Source organism: Triticum dicoccoides, chromosome 7B, assembly GCF_002162155.2.
Source record: "Triticum dicoccoides isolate Atlit2015 ecotype Zavitan chromosome 7B, WEW_v2.0, whole genome shotgun sequence".
NCBI classification, from domain to species: Eukaryota; Viridiplantae; Streptophyta; class Magnoliopsida; order Poales; family Poaceae; genus Triticum; species Triticum dicoccoides.
In genome coordinates, this window is record NC_041393.1 from 542,504,449 (window position 1) to 542,511,870 (window position 7,422).

At 42.9% G+C, this 7,422-nt stretch overlaps 1 pseudogene; it reads left to right on the forward strand.

Annotated features, from left to right (window-relative positions):
- Nucleotides 1-5,361: 5,361 nt before the first annotated feature.
- LOC119336314 lies at nucleotides 5,362-6,472 on the forward strand (annotated as a pseudogene).
- The last annotated feature ends 950 nt before the right edge of the window (nucleotides 6,473-7,422 follow it).

Genomic DNA, 7,422 nt, shown 5'->3' on the forward strand with positions numbered 1-7,422 from the left:
CGGGGCAGTGGGGGTCAGCGGCGGGGCTGGCGGGCACACGGATGGCTGACAGAGGGCGGCGCGGCTGAGGTGAGGGAGGGAGAGAGAGGGGAGAGAGAGGGATGGGGCATGGGATGACCGTTTTTTAGTTAGGTTTAATTTCTTTGCCGTCTGCTTGTAGATGGCAAAGAGCATAGCTAGTGCAGTGGGGCCGGGGGAAACGACTGTTTGGTTGGCTATTCTCTTTGCCGTCTGCTCACGAATGGCAAAGAAGCTTTGTCGTCTGCTAGCAGACGAAAAAGAAAGTGGTCGTTAGGTGGTTCTTGTTAGTGGGCCACCCTCCCTCTTTGCCGTCTTCTAGCAGACGGCAAAGCTTCTATGCCGCCAGCTAGCGAACGACCAACATGGTCTTTGTCGTCAGCTCTTTATTTGCCGTCATCTTTCTTTAAGATGATGGCAAGACCTTCTTTGCCTTCAGCTAGAAGACGGCAAAAAGTTGGCTAACGGCAAAGATCCTGATTCCAGTAGTGCCTTTGTCTCATATTAAGTGTCGCTCAAATGGATCTATCAGTTTCAACCACCACTCAGCTATTATAAGATTTGAAACAAACTGCAAGTTCATCTAGTGCCACCCCTTGTTGGTTTTAGAGTATTGACGACGAACTTCATTGAGGAACTGATATGTTTGTGAGCTTCATAGAAGAACACAGGTAGAAATTCCATTTGATTCGGTTCTACCCATCAAAGATGGCCTCTAAAAGTTCATGGAGACATTGAAGATAATGGTTGTTCGCGAAGACATTCGTGTTGAAGATAATGGTACGCGAAGACTATCGCTTCAAGACAATGGGGCACAAAGACATAGTATTTTGGTAGTTTCTTTTACTTGTTTACTGAGTCATAGGAACCAGCGCACTATTAAGTGGGGTCGAGATAAACAAAGTCAGAAAATTGACGTGATGCTCAACCTAAAATCATGTGTCTTCGAGCGAAGACAATGATAGAGAAACCTCTTCCAGAGTTGGTTGAGTCATCTTTACTTGGAGCCCAAGTCAAGCTGCTGCGTGTGTTTGAATTCCAACCGTTGGAAACCTATTGGTTGTCCACTAACCCAGGGTCATATCGGACATATCATGTCGGGTTGTCTTCTGGCTATACATAGTCCACCCCCTCCACCATAAATTGGTGGCTGCACGAAGTTAGTGCACAATTTTTATCGTTCGAGAGCAACCTAGCTCCGAAGCCTTTGAGTGAGAATCCTTGCGAGGACAAACCGAAAACACAAAGAGCCCAAAGTAATTGAGCATCACTAAAGCATTTCTATTTTGCATGAACTACATATTTGTTACACTTGAAGATGGTAATCTTCCAGTCAGTTAGGGGTCACGTTTTGAGCACCCAAGAGTCATTGTGGATTGCCTGTGAACAAAGTTTGTGAAGGTTTGGAAGTCTCCCTTGAAGCCTTACTAGAGTGATTGGGCAAGATCTACGAGTCTTAACTCAAGGGAAATAAGGTGAAGACGTGGTCGTCTAAGTTCAATCTCAGCCTCCCTAACCAGACGTACTGTTGTCACAACAACTAAAAATGGTCCAAAAAATCATTTGTCTTCTCCGAGCAACTGGTTCTATAACTTCACCCATTTACTTAGTGTTTAGTTTCGTGAAGCCTTTGCATGCTCGTTCTATTCGAAGACATTGTGCGAAGTCATTCCCTTTGATTACATATTTGTCTTCACACTATCTTCCTAAACTTCTCTGCTCTACCTAGTTGTTGTTTGTCTTCGGATCTCACTTCAATTATTGATCGACATTCTAGCATGACTATTGTAGTATATCTTCTGTTGTATTCTGTTTAGTTACCATTTCGCTTTCGCGTCTTTGAAGACATTGTCCGTCTCGAAGACTTCCGTAAAAATCACCTATTCACCCCCCTCTAGTCGATAACTAGCACTTTCACAAACACAAATGACTAAGTTGACTTTTTCGCGTCTGCAACAATGCCTTCAAGAATATATAAATGTCATTGTGCCACAGCTGCTCGAACTGGCTTCGGCCTCGCGGCTGCGGACGTCCATGACTGACCTTTGAGCAACGAGTTCCACCTCCTGCTAGAAGCCTATCTCACGGAGGCACCGGCCACGTGGCGACTGCGCTCTTGCTCCCCGACGTGATGGGCATCATCTCTGTGGAATGTACTCTAGCCTTAGGATGACCTAAAGTAGCGCGTAAGTCACGTTGATGGGTGCGCGGGCTTACGAGGCATTAGCGTGGACGGCCACTGCAAATTCGGGGCTGGGATAGGTAGCCCACTGGGACATGTCGTCTGTGCCTGCACATTGAGGGGCAGCCCATGCGGTGACAACACTCTTGCTCTTCGGTGCGGCGAACGTCATCTTCGCCAAGGATGCGCTGGAGGCTCGGTCCAACCTGGCATAACGCATCTGCCACGTCGACGTGGGCTCGGGCATGCGAGGCATCAGCATGGCTGGTCTCCTACGCTAGCTTGTTCTCCTCGTCGAGGAGCTAACGGTGGAGGCGGCGGTATGGTGGGTTGGCAAGGTTGGAATGGGGAAAGGGGCTACAATGGCACTAGATTTTGGCAGGTGAAATGACGCGAAGATCAAGGTCTTGGTGTCTGGATTTTATAGCCGCATGCGGCGGTAGAAAACTGATGGGGAGAGGCGGGAAACGGTGGCATGTTCGTTGGGACACGCGAGAAACACCATCAATTGTTGGACTGCGGTAAGGTTTTTGGTTGGTTTCCACGCCTGCGAACAGAGTAAAGAAAGGTTTTAACATTCAATGACGCCACAACTTTTAGCTGGCGTATCGCACATGAATCCCTATAATAAATTGTATGTTATTGGAGGTGCTTTGCTCGATATGCATATGTTGTAAACTTGAAATACTAATTTACGTTGTCAATAATTATAAAATCAGTAACCAAAGATGACTGATTCCAACATTGATTCATTTACCAACAAAAGTTCATTGATTCCCTAAGTCATTATATAGTAATATTTAATTACAAAGACTAGATTCACCTAGACGGAGGTAGTATGTTAGATTGCCTTATTAATTGTCTTGCATGTCACAAAGTAGTACAACATTCAATATGATATGGTATCATAATATGACACCACACTCTCTCTTTACTCATTTAATTGTGTTTCACATCATTAAAAAATCTAATTGGCATGCATGATACCGCTTATGGTACTCCCATTACGACTAGCCTTAAGCATCCTCGTCGTTCAGTTGTCAAATGGAGGAGCTGGGGCACCGCGGTGACACGCCAGCTCACCCTCGATAGACGTCAATGAAGTTTGGAGCATGACAGGATATTCGCATGTGCCAGTCGGTGACCGCGGCCACTAGTGGACACATGGGCAGAAGGGTAGTTGACCCCTCCGTGTGAAGCTCCGACGGGGACTACACGGTAGTCCTTGGTGACCCGACAGTATAGACGTCGACTTTGGCCAGGGACTCATCGGGCGTGCGATTGATCGTGCCCTCCTCCCAGTCCTGGTCGACAGCGCGTACTTAGGGCCAGTTTGGTTGGAGACTTGAATGTCCTGTTTGAAAAAAACTAGCGCCTGGAACTAGCCTGCAATTCTTACAATTTTTCTAGCCAGGCAAGTATCAGATTGAGAGGGTGCTTGGATACGTTTTAGTCCCATGACTAAAAGTAATGGGACTAAAACTTGCTTGCCTCATCCATGCTTGGATCCAAATACTAAAGAGACTAAAATCAAGTTAATGAGCATTTATTATCCTCCAAACCCTCCAATCCAGAACTCACATGTGTTAAAGGAGAGGAATTAGATGAGGAGAGAGAGGACTAATCCACATTTTAGTAGGGGTACCCCTGACTAAAAAAATTTAGTCTCAAGACTAGTTTTAGCCCCTATAAAGATGGGGTATACGTACGAATTGGAATACGAATGAAATCATTGCCTATAAAGATGAACACGTTAGCATATAGGAACAACAACATATGAAAGTTGAGTGGATCCTGCTATTTAATTGGTTTAACCAGAAAGAGAGGATAGGATTCAAAAAGTCAACCGGATGCTATTTAATTGGTTTAACCAGAAATAGAGGATAGGATTCGAAAAGTCAACCGGAAACCGAGCCTAACCTTTAATTGATGAGAATTTCAATACCCCTACTACTCGTATGTATTAGCATGGGTTCGTATGTAAACATTCATATTGGCTTAGCAGAACATTTCGTATCCTGCCACAACCGATCCTTTGCTTCCTTCTCACTCAGCTTTTTGACTCAATAGTCGTTCCCCCTGTTACACAAAGCTACATATACAGGGGTAGTTGTTCATCCCTTTTGCTCGTGTATCCCCTCGCTCTGTCTTCTATTCCTTCTGTGCGTTACGTTACTAAGGCCATCGGTCTAATGGAAAGAGAAGGCATATAATCAATTCTTTGACCGGCTTTGCTTCTTTCGTGATTCACGTACATTGGAATTCACTTTCTTTAGGGCATGGCTAGTTTCGGGTTTTCTAAAACCATCGCCCAACTCTTTCTTATTCAGAAACGCCAATTGATATGTTGGATTAACAAGCTAGGGAATAATTGGGGCTTATGTGGACCCCTTCCCTTTAATTTAAGAAAGAGGTCTTCCTAACTGACTTGAAACTAGATCTTCTTCCGAGTTTCGTTCTCTATGGCTTGTGAATTGTTGTACTGCCTGTTTCACTCTCTTCTAAGGGATCTCCTCCTATGGAGGTATGTAAAGTGGGTTCTATCGCATTTTCCATCTTAGGGCGAACAATATAAGCAATTCAGGTATCAACAGATACATTGTTTGGGAAAGAAAGTGAAAACAATAGATCCAATTCTTGGTTTTGGGGATGGATTTCTCACAACCCTGAGGTGCTTGCTAATCTCTTGGATGAGTCGATGTCAATAGCAATTCTGATGAAACATCTTAAACATCTTTAGTGCCTTTTGCCTTTGAGCTCAATCGATCAGAAGAAAGGGAATATAACCTGCCCCTCATTGTCCTTCAATCATGGCGCAATGAATATTGTAGATAGAGTGATTTCGATCTCATATAGCTAGCTTTCCTTTCAAAGTGAAATGATTTTCCTTTTATGTTGAGATATTTGAATTGGATTTTCTTTCACCACTACTATCATAACGCACAGAAAACACTAACATTTCCGCTCGCTTTCAACCACTGCCACTTTACTGAGCACTATGACGTAGTCGGTCAAGTATTGAGTTTCTGCTAGTATATCAAGGACTTATGAGAACTGAAAAGAAAAAAACTAAAAAAGGAATTCTCATAGTTCATTGAATTAAAGGAGGGCCATTCGTGGGGGGTTCGTGGAAGAGTTGGGTTCGATTCCCTTTATACGCGATGTGGCAAAAAAGACTGATTCAACGAAATATGCCATGCCAGCATTAAGATTTAGAACGTGTCGTCTACTTCCAGGAAATGTTCGGAACAGAGAACTTTCTCTAATCCAACGCCATATTCTCCGAAGATTGAGGAACAATAGGAGATCCATTAAAAGAAATCTTTCTTGGAGAGAAAATCTAAACAGTAACATCAAATCACAAACTACACAAAATTTGTGTCTTTATTATGGGGATTTACCCATAAGGGAGATGCACAGAGGAAGAGAACTAACTTCATATATCCCTTTTTTACTCAATCAAGAAACAAGATCGGACATGATTCCGGTTCGTCTCCATTTTAGTGACACTCCTCCTCAAGAAAGGCGCAACCGATAAGTCATCGAAGGGTTTGTTTGAATAATGGACTGGTAACCATTACTCATTTGAAACTTTCCCACGGTGATCTAATATCTTTTAAAGAAAATGACTCAAGAACCCACGGTTTTGAAACAAGGAGATCTTTCTATATCGACATATCAGTTGGAAAAACCATAGGCAAATTCCTATCGGCCATATCAGTTGGAAAAAGAAGAGGCAAATTCCTACCGGCCAGAATCTGGAGAAGAACAAAAAAAGAATGGTTCCGCTTACTCACAACTCAAAGGGGATGCCGCTTACTACTCAAATCCAAGGAATTGAAAAAGTTGCGTTCTTATATGCAAGAAGAAGACTTTGAAAGAACAAAGAAGTTTGGATCCGCGAAAGTATGCTTAGGCATTTCCTTCGCTGAGCACAACAGAATGAAGAGGAATTTGTTTCATTTCAAATACTTCTTCTTATTGAAAAGAGGGAAGGAGAAAAACCGAAATCTTCCTACTCGAACAATAAGTCCTTTTGTAGAAAAGTCTTCTTTATATAGTAATTCGACCTATTGCTCCGGATCCCCGTTTACTAGGAAGATAAGAATCAAAAGGATCAAACTACCTACTCATTATTCAGAGGTGAATCATAGAACACTAAAAGCTATGGTATCTTATGGACCTAACATAGGTCACATCCCTCACGACATAAGATTGAAAGATCCAAACCTTCCTCTTCGGAGCGGAAACGGACGTGGCCAAAACATATAAAAAAAGATCGACCTAATCGCTCATAGGGACATATCTATCCGGATAGAGGATAGTCTAGATCAATTTTGAGAAAAATCTCTCTATATATAGATAGGTATCTCCGTGGATAGAGATAAAGATAGGGATCCCTATAAATCGAAATATATGGAAAAAGTGCACTTTTTGACTACTACTACTACTACTATTTCTTAGACTTTTTCAAGGAAACATCGTTTTTTCGATTTTGACTGAATTGGTCGAAGCATAGACGAGCAAGCAGAGCCCAGGAAAGAGGTCAGATCATCATAGAGCAGTCGACTATAAGTATAAGACTGCTGGCCTGAGAGAAGGCAGTCTCTCTCGGGAAACATGGCCCAATTTCTCTTCTTTCTTTTTGCACGGGCAACAATTGGGAATAAAACAGACCATGAACATGAGTTTAAAATGTAAAAAAAGGTAAGAGTGCATTCTCCACTTTCTTATCTCGAAAATGCGTAATATAGTGATTTCATGTGTCTGTTTCTCTGAAAAGGTGGGTCGGCCCTTAGGGCAAACAGTAGTGCCAGGTTCCATTGTGGAACGGTCGTTTGCCGGTGACCTTTGTCCGCTGTAGTACGAGTGACTGGCGCATCGCATCCAATCTCTCATGTCAATGAGTCAGTTAGAAAACAACTCCAAATGAATCAGTGATTTCCCCTTTATTTCCCTCGGAGCGCAAGGGGAAACAAGATTGAGAATGAATTAAAACACACCAAATGTTTCATTTTGCCTATTATCAGTGGTCAGCTCTGATACAAACCAGGGGAAAAAGAACCTGGAACGCCTTCTTTAAGGCGCTACTATTTCTAGCAGCATAGGTGCTTTATCACAATACGAAAGATGTACATACGAGGACTACGATTCCTATTTAGAGATATTCCTACGAGCGATAGACATAGTAAGGAAATTACGTACGCGAATAACAAATACGA